General features: G+C 44.6%; 1 long non-coding RNA gene across 1 annotated transcript; it reads right to left on the bottom strand.

Annotated features, from left to right (window-relative positions):
- Positions 1-12,764: 12,764 nt before the first annotated feature.
- On the bottom strand, positions 12,765-14,183 carry LOC141602635 (uncharacterized). The gene is made up of 2 exons (XR_012524576.1): positions 14,077-14,183; positions 12,765-13,045 (listed from the first exon to the last, which is right to left on the bottom strand). It is a non-coding gene; the product is annotated as an uncharacterized LOC141602635 (long non-coding RNA).
- Between the last annotated feature and the right edge of the window lie 1,223 nt (positions 14,184-15,406).

Here is a 15,406-nt window from a genome sequence, read left to right as displayed (position 1 = left end):
GCCGCTATACAAAATTTTTTTTTTTCGAGATTGTCGGTGCCCTAATGGCTCGTCAAAGGTGCACCCTCCATGTACTGTATCTGGAAGGACTCCAATTTGGCGGTGTTGGCTTTTACCCTTTCCAGGCATCTTATTACCCCGTCGTCCCGAGCCTCACACTCTCCTCTGATTTGGTGGCCACCAATAGTGAGCATGTTTTCACCACGACGTGCTCCGCCCCGGCAGCCCTAGCTAACTCGACTCCATTTATCACCGCCTCGTATTCGGATTCGTTGTTTGAGGTCGAGTGGGTAAGTTTCAAGGCGTGCTCAAACACGTCCCCGTTTGGGCTGGTGATAAAAATGGTAGCCCCTGAGCTGTTCGCCGTGGGGGACCCGTCAGTGGTTATTTCCCATACGCCGGGACGCGGCTCTTTTTGGCGGGTCGGGATTCCTTCAACCATATCGACGTCGGTATTCATCGGGTCACCCTCCTGCTGCAAGGATGGGCTTTTCCCCTTCCCTGACCTCTTTGCCACTTTGAGGGACTGCATGTTGCACCATCTGGCGGATATTTGGGCATTGACCACTTCGTCCTTCTCGTTCTTTGAAACGAGCTTATGCGCTTCCCCCCGGTCCGAGACATACATCAATGTCAAAGCCCGGATGGACATTACTGCATCGGCCTCGCTCAGGGTGACTCGGCCTATGAGAATGTTGTAGGCGGACGAGCCGTCAATGACCACAAACTCAGACATAACGCTTTTGGCCGCGCTTCCCTCGCCGAAACTCACCGGCAGCCTGATTGACCCAAGGGTACCAGTAGGCTCGAAAAGTCGTACAACGGGCGGTGCGTGCGGGGGTTCAAGTTTTCAACCTTCAGACCGAGGTTGAGAAAGCATTCGTTGTACATAATGTTTGTGTAGGCGCTGTGTCAATCGGGCACCTCTTCACCAAGTGGTTGGCTATGTCCAAGTGGACTACGAGTGGGTCGCTGTGAGGGGCGATGACTCCCTCGTAATCCCTCTTTCCAATAGTTATATCGGGGATGTTGGACGCGGGAGTCGCCGTGTTGGGCACGAAGTTGATGGCCCGATCTGACTCATTCGAGTCCGTTGTGCCCATGAGCGGACCCACCGTTCTCGTTGCCCCCGATGACCACATGGATTACTCCTATCCGTTTGAAGACGGATTTCTTATCTGAACCGTCGGTCTTTTGGCCTTTGGCAACATACTTGCCGAGGCTCCTTTCCGGATCGGTTCTTGAATGGCATTCTTCGGATGTCGGCGATTGTCGATAAGGTGACCGGTGTGGCCGTGGTACTCACGATCGGCTCGTGTCACCGTCACTCCTCGGCACCGGGAGGCCTCTCCCACTTCGACCCTCGCTCTTGCTCGGGCGAAAACCTCGGCGGCGGCACACGGCCGGGGGGTGTGATCATTGTACCGCCTCCGGCGGTTCGTTCCCGAACTCCCCGGCGTCCGCCGAGTTCATTTCTGGTGGACTGTCGGGGCCGTGACCTATTACCGTCACGGCGTCTTTCATCCGGGTTGTCCTCCCGGCGGCTTTTTCTTTCGGAATATTCGGCCTCGCTGGGCCTACCCGAGTCTTGTGGTAGTCTTCCACCTTAATGGCTTGATCGGCCATTTTCTGGCGAGTCTAACCTTTGGCCGCCGCACTTGATGAGCTCATTCTTTAGGTCTCCTCTCGGGAGGCCTTTCATCAGCGCGAAGGCTGCCAGTTCGCTGTTCAGCTCACGGATCTGCTGAACCTTGGCGTCGAACCTCTTCACACAACTTCGGAGAGACTCGCCTCCTTCCTGTCTGATAGTCAGGAGGTCCGAGGTCTCCACGGCCCTCCTCTTGTTGCAGGAATATTGGGCTAGGAACGTGTCTTTTAGGTCGGCGTAAAAGATACCGACCCGTCGGGTAGCCCCTTGTACCAACTCTGAGCCATCCCATGCAATGTCGTTGGGAAGACTCGGCACCAGACTTCATCGGGTTGCTCCCATACTGACATATGAGACTCGTAAGCCTCGACGTGGTCGGTTGGGTCGCCTTCTCCTTTGTATGCTATAGGTGGCAACTTCAGCTTAGTCGGCACCGGGGTATCTAGGACGTAGGCGCCGAGGGGTCGCTGTCGACCACGTGTCGAACGACACGCGGCGATCGGCTCCTCACATCCCTAGTCCGGCTCCTCTCCCCGTGGCAGGAGGGGCTTCTTCTCCGACTCTGGTGAGTCGGGCTTCTTTCACTGTAATACTCCGTATTTATATGTCTTGGGGTACTCTATCGAGTAGCCCTTACTCTGTCGAGTAAGGGCAAGTTGCGAAATAAAATAGTTTCGACTGTTGGGTACTCGATCGAGTAAGGGGTACTCGATCGAGTAAGGGGTACTCGATCGAGTACCTTGGGTACTCGATCGAGTGTCCGGTTTTTACGGGGAGTTTTCTCGGGTTTTGTTAATTACGCGATTAAGGTATTTAAACATATTCGTAATTGTTTTAAATCACTTTTTACAAAACCTAAAACCTGTTTAAGAGAGAAAGCAACTAGTCTCCTTCCTAATCGCGTTCTTGACAATTTCCGGAGTTCAGACGGTTAGTTCGTATCGTAGTTCGCGTCGTTGGATTCCCTGCGTCGAGGGTAAGCTTTTAATATAATTTATTTAATGTTTTGTTAAGATTGATGAAACCCTAATTTAGGGTTTTGGGGGTTTTTATGAGTAGTATTTGAATGGTAGCATCTATGTGTTGTATGGTAGGAGGAGAATTCGTAGAGGAGCCGTTTTGATACAGCTGTAGATACCGTCTGCGTGTTGTGCTTTTCAGGTAGGATTTCCTACTCAGTATTAGTCCCATAATGGGGTATTGGTGATGTGCTGTAGTTAGTTCTTTGATATGATGATTGTGATTGTGATTGTGATTGTGATTGTGATTGTGATTGTGATTGGTTGTCTATGGCTCTCGAGATGCGTTCTCGGCTGAGTGGGGTCACTTGCGGGAGTGACTTCACGCCCTAGTTTCGCCCTTCGTGGAACCCGCCACGAAAGGGGATGTGCACATTAATGGACAGGGTTATCGCTCGTACGATGAGCGGGGCTTAGGTGGGAATGGCTGCGGTCCCCCAGCGGGGCGGTAGTCCGATGGGACGATCGATATTGAGATGATGGGAGTTGGTGTGTGTGTGCGTGTGTGTGTGACAGTTCAGCTGTCTGTGTATCTTGTTATTGCTGTCTATATTGTTTGTGTGATTAGTACTGACCCCGGTGTTGTTTTGTAAACCTGCGGTGATCCATTCGGGGATGGTGAGCAGATATTGAACAGGTATAGAGATGAGTACGGGGATAGCTGGGATGGCCATGACATGACGATAGAGTCTTCCGCTTGTAGTTTAGCATTTATTTACATTTCGATTGAGAAACAGATAGTTTGGAATAATGTATTGTACTTTCAGTTTGGTTTCGAGGATTGTAGTTATTCATTAAACTACTTTTAATAAATGTTGTTTCTGTTTTGTCTATTTGATTATCATACCTCGGGCGACCGAGATGGTGATGTCCTCATACCTGAGTGGTCCTGGTAAGGCACTTGGAGTATGGGGGTGTTACAAAATGGTATCAGAGCGACGATCCTGAAACCTGTAACCAATGAACTTAATGAACATAGGGAGTCAATTAAAATGAACCCGGGGTAGAAGTTGTAGGAGCTAGTGCAAAGGCTTGGGAGACGTCCTAAAGTCGCGGGGGTCGCCCTACAACTTTGAACCGGTCACATGGGGGAAATGTGTGTTGAGTCATGTGTGTGCTAAGTAACTTACGTAACAATGTGATGGAATGTGTTGATGGTTGGATGTTCGAATTGGAAGTTGATGAGATAAAAGAAAAGTGATGTTATATATATATAGACATTGTTGATGAAATGATAGCATGATGGAATGTTTTACAACGTGGCAATTAATAGCATGATTGTTATGATATAATGTGATTTATACAAATTAGCATGTTAGTATATGACATAATATGCGGGTAGCTCTTACGTATGGGTGGTACTTGATCGAGTGAGGCTGACTCGATCGGGTAGGTTTTTGACGATTTTGAGTCCAGAATCGCGTTTTGGGGCACTCGATCGAGTAACTAGGGTACTCGATCGAGTAGAAATCACTCGATCGAGTAGCCTAGATACTCGATCGAGTGGGTTAGAGATCAGAAGGTCTGTTTGGTTCTGGAGTTTGGGTACTCGATCGAGTACATGGGGGCACTCGATCGAGTAGCCCGTTACTCGATCGAGTGGGTTTGGATACTCGATCGAGTAGGTTCCGGGCAGCGTTCTCGTGTTTCGAGGTTTAGTACGTGTGTTTATGTTTACCCTTTCTTATATAGCTTCAAGATGCCGCCCAAGAGAAATGCTTTGTATGCGAGAGCTGAGCTTATGACTACGGACGACATCGTCAAGATGTTAGAGCACCAGGATGCTCTTACTGAGACCCTGAAGAGAGTGAATGAGGACAAGGATAAGAGTAAGGAGAAGGAGGTTGACCATGCTAAAGTCAGCCTCTATATTGCGAGGTTTAACCCGAAGGAGTACAAGGGAGTTGAGGAGCCTAACCTTCTTGATAGTTGGGTGAGGGAGATGGAGAACATACTAGATTTAGTTCGTTGTCTGATGAGATGAGAGTGGATCAGGCTGCATTCTATCGAGGGAGGCAGGTGGCAAGTGGTGGGATTCAGTGAAAGTGAGTGCCAAGGAGATATATACCAACCAGGGGTTACCCGCTATACCTTGGGAGGAGTTTCGTAGGGTCAGAGAAAGGAGTTCGTACTGCGAACATGTGAGGAGTAAGTTGAGAGATGAGTTCGACAAGTTTAAGATGACTACGAGATGTCTGTGGGTGAGTACTACAGAGCGTTCAATGAGAAATCTAGATATCTTTGAGGATATGGGTTTGAGTGAGGAGAATCTGGCTTTGAGGTTTGAGAGAGGGCTAACCACGAAAATTATGGATAAGTTACCCGTGGGAGTCCTTACGATGTAAAGGAAGCGTATGAGAGGGTCGGAAAAGCCGAGAGACTAGTAGAGATGGCTCGGGAGAGGTCAGGTGGAGAGAAGAGGAAGTCTGAGAGCGAGGGTGGTGGCCCATCTAATTTCAAGAAAGGCAACCACAATCAATCTAAGGGATTTTCTTAAGGGTCCGGGTTTAGTCTTTGGAACTTCCTTTGGGCGAGGTCGTGGGAGTGTGAGCAATAGCTGGGGAGTGACTGCTTTGGTTGTGGTGGCGTAGGCCACAAGAGACATGAGTGCACGAGTGCACCGGGATCTGTCGAGACCCGCACGAGCTTTGCGAGCAACGGACCCGGGGATCATGGCCAAACCGGGAGGTCGAGCTACCAGAGTGGAGGCAACCGCAACGGCGGTAATTCTTATCAGAAGACACCGATGAACAACAACAACAATCAAGGGTCGGTGCTAAGCCGACCGCATCGGCAGATCTTGTCCGGGAGGTGGGCGAAGACCGATGGGCAAGTTGTTCATGATGGACAAGAAGACAGCTGAGGAAGATGCGCACGTTATCACCGGTACATTTCTTGTTAATGGTGTTCCTACCTTTGTTTTGTTTGATTCGGGGGCTTCTCGATCGTTTGTGTCTTGAGTCATGTAAAACGATTGGGTTTGAGAGTATATGAGTCTATTAGGGAGCAAGTTTTCATACCTTCGGGTGAGTCCGTATCGTGTGGGAGGTTGTTTAGAGATGTATCTTTGATAGTTGGGCAAGTCGATTTTCCTGTAGACTTGCTAGAGTTTCCTTTTAATGGTTTTGAGATGATAGTTGGGATGGATTGGTTAGGAAAGTATAAAGCTAAGATAGACTGTCATCAAAAGAAAGTGTCCCTAAGAGGTCCTAAGGGTGTTAGTGTGTCTTACCGTGGGTTTCTAGTCAAACCCAAAGTCAAGTTGATTGCGATTGTCACCTTGAAGTCGTATCGGAGGAAGGGATGTCCTCTGATTTTGTGCCATGTGAGAGATGACCGGATAGAGAGCCCGGCGATTGACGAGATACCAGTGGTGGGAGAGTTTGCGAGATGTTTTTCCGAGAGGAGATTCCGGGTTGCCACCGAAGAGGGAGATAGATTTCACCGTTGAGTTGAAGCCGGGGACGGGGCCAATCTCTAAGGCACCGTACCGTATGGGTCCTAAGGAGATGGAGGAACTTAGGAAGCGGTTGGATGATTTGATAGAGAAGGGATACATTAGACCAAGTGTATCGCCGTAGGGAGCACCAGTCCTTTTCGTGAAGAAGAAAGATGGGAGTTTGAGGTCATGTGCATAGATTACCGGAGTCGAACCATGTGACGATAAAGAACAAGTATCCTTTGCCAAGGATAGATGACCCGTTTGATCAGTTGAGCGGTGCAACGGTCTTTTCTAAGATTGATTTGAGGTCGGGGTACCATCAGGTGAAGATTAGAGATGTGGACATACCGAAGACAACTTTCACGTCGATGTATGGCCATTATGAGTATGTGGTGATGCCATTTGGGTTGTCTAATGCGCGGCGGTGTTTATGGATTTGATGAATAGGATCTTGAGACGTTCTTGGACCATTCGTGGTGGTGTTTATCGATGACATCTTAGTCTACTCTAAGACTAAGGAGGAGCATGAGGAGCATCCGAGGATCATGTTGCGGACTTTGAGGGATCATGAGTTGTATGCTAAGTTTGTCCAAGTGTGAGTTCGGTTAGAGAAAGTTGCTTTTAAGGGGCATGTAATCTCTAAAGATGGGGTAGTCAGTGGATCCGGCGAAGATTGAGGCAAGTGACAAAGTGGGAAGCACCGAAGAATGTTGCTGAGGTGAGAAGTTTCTTGGGTTTAGCTGGATACTACAGACGGTTCGTGAAAGATTTCTCCAAGATAGCTAGACCGATGACAGCGTTGATGAGGAAAGAGAACAGGTTTCGTTGGGATGAGAGTTGTGAGACGGCGTTCCAAACATTAAAGGAGCGTTTGACCACGCTCTGTCCTCGCATTACCTGAAGGGAGCGAGAATTTCGAGGTTTATACAGATGCCTCGAAGAATGGGTTGGGATGTGTGTTGATGCAGAATGGTAAAGTGATTGCCTATGCTTCTAGGCAGTTGAAGCCTTATGAGGAGAACTACCCTACTCATGACCTGGAGTTGGGTGCAGTGGTGTTTGCTCTCAAGATTTGGAGGCATTACCTTTATGGAGCAATCTTTAAGGTATTTTCTGACCACAAGAGTCTTAAGTACATCTTCACGCAGAAGGAGTTGAACATGAGACAGAGGAGGTGGATGGAGTTGATTGGCGATTATGACATGGAAATCATCTACCATGAAGGGAAGGCCAATGTTGTTGCTGACGCTTTGAGTAGAAAGAGTGTACATTCTCTGTGTACAGCTCTATCTTTGATGAGGCTGAGGGATGAGGTAGCGAGCTTTGGGATACATATGATGCAGAAAGGAGATGCCATGGGTGATATGACAGTACATATGGAGTTTTATGATGACATTCGGGATAAGCATGCTTTGGATCCTAAGATAGTGGAGTGGAGAGCTGGAGTTGAGAAAGGGACAGTGTCCCGGTTTTCCATTCATACAGATGGTAGCTTGAGGTTTGATGGTAGGTGGTATGTTCCTAACGATGAGGAGTTGAAAAAGACGATCATGACAGAAGCGCATTGCACACCATATTCAGTTCATCCAGGTGGAGACAAGCTTTACAAAGATTTGAAGAAAACGTTTTGGTGGCCTGGGATGAAGAAAGAGACAACAGTGAGTTCGTGTCCGTTGTTTGACATGCCAAAGAGTTAAAGGGGAACAGAGAAGACCACAAGGTAAGATTCGGTCTTTAGAGGTGCCTGAGTGGAAGTGGGAATCCATTTCCATGGATTTCATTGTGGGTTTGCCAAGAGTCAACAAGGTAACAAACATGATCCGGGTGATAGTGGATCGTCGACCAAGTCGCTCACTTTGTTCCAATGAAAGATACATGGACTAAGGCACAATCGGCTATGGCCTATCGAAAGAACGTGCTTAAGTTACATGGAGTCCCTAAGGACATAGTGTCCGACAGAGATGCGAGGTTTATATCGAGGTTTTGGAAGGAGTTGCAAGAATCGTTGGGAACAGACTTTGAAGATGAGTACAACATTTCATCCCCGTGATGATTAGCGGTGAGAGAACAATCAAGACCCTTGAGGATATGTTGCGAGCTTGTGTGATGGAGTTTGGTGGTAGCTGGGAGCGAGAGGTTGGACTTGATAGAATTTTCTTACAATAACAAAATTTATCACACTAGTATTGGTGTGGCACCGTTTGAGGCTTTGTATGGGAGGAGATGTAGGAGTCCAATCTGGGGACGATAGTCTTTGAGGCTGTGGTTTTAGGACCAGAGATGGTGCATGAGATGGTGGAACAGTTAAGATGATCGGGAACGGATGAGAGCGGCCCAGATCGACGAAGAAGAGTTATGCAGATCTACATCGTCGGGACATAGAGTTTCAGGTTGGGGACAAGGTTCTTCTGAAAGTGTCTCCAATGCGTGGAGTTATGAGGTTTGGGAAGAAAGGCAAGCTAAGTCAGAAGTTTATAGGGCCTTATGAGATCTTGGAGCGAGTTGGGGAAGTTGCTTATCGTTTGGCATTACCAGCTGCATTAGAAAGAGTGCATAATGTGTTTCATGTATCGCAGCTGCGGAAGTATGTGAGTGACCCGTCACATGTGTTGGAGGCAGAGAGCTTAGAGCTGGATGAGTCTTTATCATATCTGGAGGTGCCTAAGCAGATCCTAGACCGAAAGGTTAGAAAGACCAGAAGTGGTGAGACAGTTTTGCTTAAGATCCTTTGGTCTAACCACGAGACTGAGGAAGCTACATGGGAGGCAGAGGATATCATGAAAGAGCGTTACCCTTTCCTTTTCGATCAGGTATGTATGGTTACGGGGACGTAACCTTGTTTCTTTTAGGGGGGTAGGAGATGATCGCGAGAGTTTTTAAGAGTTTTATACACCTTTTATATGTTGTGTCGGTATGTTTGTCGGGATAAGTTGGGTTAGTATCATGCCTTACGGTGTGTTTTGTTTGACCTTCGGGTCGGGAATGTTTTGGAGTACCTTTGTTTTAGTAGTGGTTTGAACTTCGGGGACGAAGTTCCTTTTAAGGAGGGAAGACTGTAATACTCCGTATTTATATGTCTTGGGGTACTCTATCGAGTAGCCCTTACTCTGTCGAGTAAGGGCAAGTTGCGAAATAAAATAGTTTCTGACCTGTTGGGTACTCGATCGAGTAGCTGGGGTACTCGATCGAGTAACTAGGGTACTCGATCGAGTACCTTGGGTACTCGATCGAGTGTCCCATTTTACTGGGAGTTTTCTCGGGTTTTGTTAATTACGCGATTAAGGTATTTAAACATATTCGTAATTGTTTTAAATCACTTTTTACAAAACCTAAAACCTGTTTAAGAGAGAAAGCAACTAGTCTCCTTCCTAATCGCGTTCTTGACAATTTCCGGAGTTCAGACGGTTAGTTCGTATCGTAGTTCGCGTCGTTGGATTCCCTGCGTCGAGGGTAAGCTTTTAATATAATTTATTTAATGTTTTGTTAAGATTGATGAAACCCTAATTTAGGGTTTTGGGGGTTTTGAGTAGTATTTGAATGGTAGCATCTATGTGTTGTATGGTAGGAGGAGAATTCGTAGAGGAGCCGTTTTGATACAAATTTGTAGATACCGTCTGCGTGTTGTGCTTTCCGGTGGGATTTCCTACTTAGTATTAGTCCCATAATGGGGTATTGGTGATGTCTTTGTAGTTATTTCTTTGATATGATGATTGTGATTGTGATTGTGATTGTGATTGTGATTGTATTGTGATTGTGATTGGTTGTCTATGGCTCTCGAGATGCGTTCTCGGTGAGTGGGGTCACTTGCGGGAGTGACTTCACGCCCTAGTTTCGCCCTTCGTGGAACCCGCCACGAAAGGGGATGTGCACATTAATGGACGGGGTTATCGCTCGTACGATGAGCGGGGCTTAGGTGGGAACAGTGCGGTCCCCCATCGCGGGGTAGTCCAGTGGACGGTCGATATTGAGATGATGGGAGTTGGTGTGTGTGTGTGCGTGTGTGTGTGACATTCGGTCTGTGTATCTTGTTATTGATGTCTATATTGTTTGTGTGATTAGTCCGACCCGGTGTTGTTTTGTAAACCTGCGGTGATCCATTCGGGGATGGTGAGCGGATATTGAACAGTATAGAGATGAGTACGGGGATAGGCGGGATGGCCACGACATGACGATAGAGTCTTCCGCTGTAGTTTAGCATTTATTTACATTTCAGTTGAGAACAGATAGTTTGGAATAATGTATTGTACTTTCAGTTTGGTTTCGAGGATTGTAGTTATTCATTAAACTACTTTTAATAAATGTTGTTTCTGTTTTGTCTATTTGATTATCATACCTCGGGCGACCGAGATGGTGATGTCCTCATACCTGAGTGGTCCTGGTAAGGCACTTGGAGTATGGGGGTGTTACATTCACTCCTCGAGGCAAGCCTCGTCGGTCTGCCGCGGGCGACGCTATCCTCCCGCGTGCGGGAAGGACTAAGGTTTACCACGGCACTGGGGCTCCTCCGGCGTCTTGACGGGGCCGCTTCTTCCGGTGCTCCATTCAAGTCTCTTGGAGTCACGTTAAGGCCCTGGTCTCTGGACGGGTTCCGCCGCTCTTGTCGGCGTGACAGTGTGAGCCGGCGTACTAGCAATTATGTCCAGGAGTAGCTTCAGCTTTGCTGCATCAACCACATGTCCCATGATGGTGACCTGGTCGGCGGGCAGCGGCACATCTTGTTCGCTTGGCGTCCCATTCGCCGCATTAGTGATACGGCCGGTGGGGGACTGCCCGATTTCTGAGTTGTGGAATGTGTCGTCTTGGTAGAATTTGTTTTCCACCAACACCTTCTCTGGTTGTTTCGACATCTTCTTAGCTTTTTGGGTGGGTTTTTGTTTTTTTTTTTTTTTTTTTTTGTTTGGGAATGAATGTGACTAGCGTCTAGTATCTTTTTCCCACAGACGGCGCCAATTGTTTCGGGTGTAATTCCAGAGCAGTTATACGTTACCACCCGTGCTTGTAGAATGACGTCTTTAGTTGAATCCTCCTTGCGGTCTCCTGAAACGATAAACAAACTGAGGGCTCGGCTTTGGGCCGAGCGAACTCACTCCGACGCTCAAGTCAGTAACTTAGAGAGGTAAGTTGTAGTTACTTGGCAAAGTACGTATTGTAGAGAGATAAGGAAGATATTACCAGATGAATAGTGATTCTTAGGTTAAATTGTGGATCCTCTACTCAATGAGAGTAGAGGAGTATTTATAGACTTTCACCTTTTGTCACGTAGTGGCCAAGTGGCTAGCAGGTGGAAAGACTGATCTACCCCTCGGCCGAGGGACCTATGGCAGGCCGGCGGCCCTGTTGACTCACCGCCGAGGGTCTTGGATATGAGTTCGCGGATGTGTGCCCCGGCTGGGCGGTCCCCAGGCGGGACCCATCCGACAGCCGACAGCCTCGTTGGTTGGGCTTGTCTAAGCCGTTGACTTGTCTTTGTGGATATCTTTGACCTTGCTCAATATGTTGATCGTCGGGGTGCGAAATATGCCCCATCAGAAAGTAAAAAGAAAAAAAAAGATTAGCTAATTTGCGGCTCACTGTGGATCTTGTTGTTTCATTTTGTGGCCATGAATGGACTCAATGGATGCCTGGATGGTGTCTCATTTTTCGGCAATGGTAGTCACGCTGTCCCATTCTCTTCGATTACTTTTATTTATCATCCCCTATTTACTAAATGAATAGGCGAAACTTCAAATTTTTTCGCCTAAACATATTTCCTAAAATAAAGTTTAATTATTTTTAGTATATTTTATAAGGATGGTGCACTATAATACACAAAATCTTTCAGATTTATATATTTATGTCATTTAGTATTTTACATTCTATACAAAATTATCTCCTATCTTTTTATGATACTAGTTGTTGTATCGCGCGCGTGATGCGCGATACCCCAAGATATTGTGACTCGTTTATTTGGATTAATATCGATTCATGCATTGGGTACGGTTTTCTCGGTGAACCGTTATAGTTATAGTTGATTATTAGTGATGTTTTTTTGGTTGATCAGGTTGTCAATGGTCATTGAAGCTAGTAAGGACCATAACTGTTCTATAGGGCACTTTTGTGTTTGTATATTATACAATTGATGTCTTCGATGCGTAAGTTCAATGGTTACTTTGCTTTCATTTGAGCACATACAAGAAATTAACAATCACCTTAGTGTTATTCCTCAAGTGTATGGAAGTCAAAAAATCACTGCAAACAAACATGTGTTCTAGGAACCGTCTTAAGTGCGTGATAATTCGTTGAATAACAAAGCTCTACTCGTCTAGTTGAGTGATTTTCTTGAAACCAAATAACATTCTTAGCTAATTTACAAGACTATATGGCGAGGCATGTAAATGTATTAACATAATGTCCTAAAGAAAGATAGTTATTTTGAAGCGAATCGTTAGTTGTTTAACGTAATTATAAGAGTTAAAGACCCTAAATACTAATTTTACAGAGTTGGAGATTGGAGATTTTCTGGTTCCCTAGGTTGAATCGGGCGAGAAATACCAGCACCTACACATGTGCCATTGAATTATGGAGACACTAAACACAAGCACCATTATTTTGCGTACAAATAAGCAACATTTACCGACTTGCAAGGTGAATGTTAACATATCAATCTCTACGAAACTAAAGATGAAGTATGCCGCTTAGGACTCTTTATAGCAAATTAGCAACACCTTCACTTTGTACAATACTGTATGTTTGACATAAACTTGGAGATATTGAATATAAGCCATCGCTATAAAAATCACGTCATCTCGAATTCCTGTTACTTGCAACAGACTAAGTGGAGACTAAATTACTTGCTCTAAAAAAGAAAGCCTAAACTTCTAAGTCTAGCTCATCTATCTTCAGGCTTTCGGTCTCCCCTTGCCTCCTCTTTCCTCTTTACTTGGTATTTTTAGTCACCTGCCCAACAACACTAACATGAAGGCGTCACAAACCATCACACCAAGATAACTTGAAATAACTATTAAAGATCCTTCTTATCACGCAATCATTTAGCATATCATATAATCTCAATTATTCATGAGCAAATAAAAATTAGACTCTAAAATGATGAACTCGCTATCTTCTCTAGTTGGCTGTTGTGTGTGTTCTTTTATTGCGGACAACTTGTTGTTTGCCTCTCTTTCTTTCCTCCTCCAATGCTATTGAGAAAAATAGTGAGGCGAAGAATATTTACTCAAAACTTAATCAAAAGCTTGAGTATTTCACTTATTGAATCAAGTGCAATACCTCACCAATGTTATAGCCCCCATTTCCCCCGAGACAGCCACCTTAGAGAGTTTGAGTCGTTTACCAAAAAAAAAAAGTACTTCAAAGTTCACACACTATTTAGTTTCAGGTCCTCACCCAAAAGACTACAAACATGTCAAATTTGAACCGGGTAACTTATTCTTTGACATAAATGTCTAGTTTTCACCGTACTAACTCCTAATATCTTGTATCTAACATATTTCACCGTGCTAACTCCTAATAATTTGTTCCGTATTTCATCATTTCCCTTCCTCTCACTTTTCTAGTGGTTGTATCTATCTTTCTCTCTTACACCACATTTTCACTTATTTCCTTTTCCTCCATGCCTATCCGTCTCCCACACTTTTGTTCAGACCTCCCGCTCTCCCTCTTGTTCACTAATTACACCCATTTCCTTTTCCTTCCCCCTTTCCATCTCCTACGCTTATTTATCGTTTGATCTTTCTATATTCAAGTCTAGTCTAACTGGTCTTCTATTCAAGTATAACTGTAAAAGCATAAATTTTACTTCGTATCTCTTATGTTGAGTAACCCCAACGTTTCCATATCTACTGTAAATTTCATGTCAAGACGATTTAACATGACTCCACAATCATCAGAGGAGCCCAACGTTTCCATATCTACTGCAAGTAAAAGAGTAAAACAAACACAACTTTAGTAAATAAGACGTTTAAACATACCGAAAAGTGATTTAATTGACGCCTCTTAGTCTTCCTGATCTTCTTTAGTTCAGCTGCATAGGCACAAGGAGAAGAATTGTGAAAGTTCGGTCATGAAATCCAACAAATCCTACAGACAGGTAGGCAGAGGTTTAAGACAACAATAACTTCGCCTAGAACTTGATAATGATTCACAATTTCAAAGTGCTTAAAGTTCATTCAGATTCCCAAACCAATATGAAAGCTTTACTAACTTTTTTTTTAACTTGATAATGATTCACAATTTCCGAAACAATAACCTTGGGCTTTACTAACTTTTTTAAACTTGATAATGATCCACAATTTACGAAAGAACCAATATCACAGGACGACATTTCTGGCCAAGTAACGCAGAAAATGTTGTGTACAAACATCTTTATGGATATGCTGAAATAAATACTACTCCCCCCTACACGCTGAATTTACCTCTTTTCATTTCGCGTCCAATTTCAACAGAATTGGCCCATATCTTAATTTGGCAATTTTTTTGATTTAAATTGTCTTTATTGCCCTAGCAGAGTTGCAGTTAAAATATGGAAGGGGTTCATTTAGATCACCATATTCACATGAGAAGGTTGAGGTAAGCTCAATGATTTATATCCGGATGTAATCTTCTCTACTGATGCTAGTGAGTTGAGATCCAACTCCATCACATCAATTTTAGCAGCTGGGATTTCTTGAAGTATGATCTCTTTAACCTAATTAAAATCCTCACAAATTCATAATTTCATTTCCCCTAAAATGCCCCAAAAAAAAAGAACATATCTCGAAATCAAATAAAATTCAGATTGCATAACTGACAAAAAATTAGAACTTATTCTTTTTTGAGTCTGAAAGTGAAAGTATCTACCGGCAATGAAACCAATACCGCAAAATACTGAAAGTATAATTTCTTCTTTGAGTCTGAAAGTATATAACTGGAAAAAAAAAAGATCATTGTTTCTCACCTTCGCACTTCACACACCACATTCTCCCCACCACCACTCTACGTCCAAACCAATACCGCAAAATGCGAATTATTCATACTAAAAATGATCACTAATCTGAGTATTACCCATTATCCATTCATTTCTTCTACATAAAATATAGTTAAATTCACATCCAAAAAGCATGAAACTTAAACAATCAAAACCGTAGCTCATACTATATAACACTAAAAATAGAAGGTCCCAAAAGAGCAATCAATTCAATTTTCAGAAAGTGAATTGTAGTATAAGATCAAAACTATAATACTAATCTACTAATATCTCACCAAAAATTCACCCAACACAATTAGTAGTTCATGTCATATTTTAATCAACAAAATACCAAG

This window comes from Silene latifolia, chromosome 9 (assembly GCF_048544455.1).
Source record: "Silene latifolia isolate original U9 population chromosome 9, ASM4854445v1, whole genome shotgun sequence".
Taxonomy (NCBI): Eukaryota; Viridiplantae; Streptophyta; class Magnoliopsida; order Caryophyllales; family Caryophyllaceae; genus Silene; species Silene latifolia.
The sequence above is the reverse complement of the archived record's forward strand: the minus strand, read 5'-3'. Positions and strand labels throughout refer to the sequence as shown.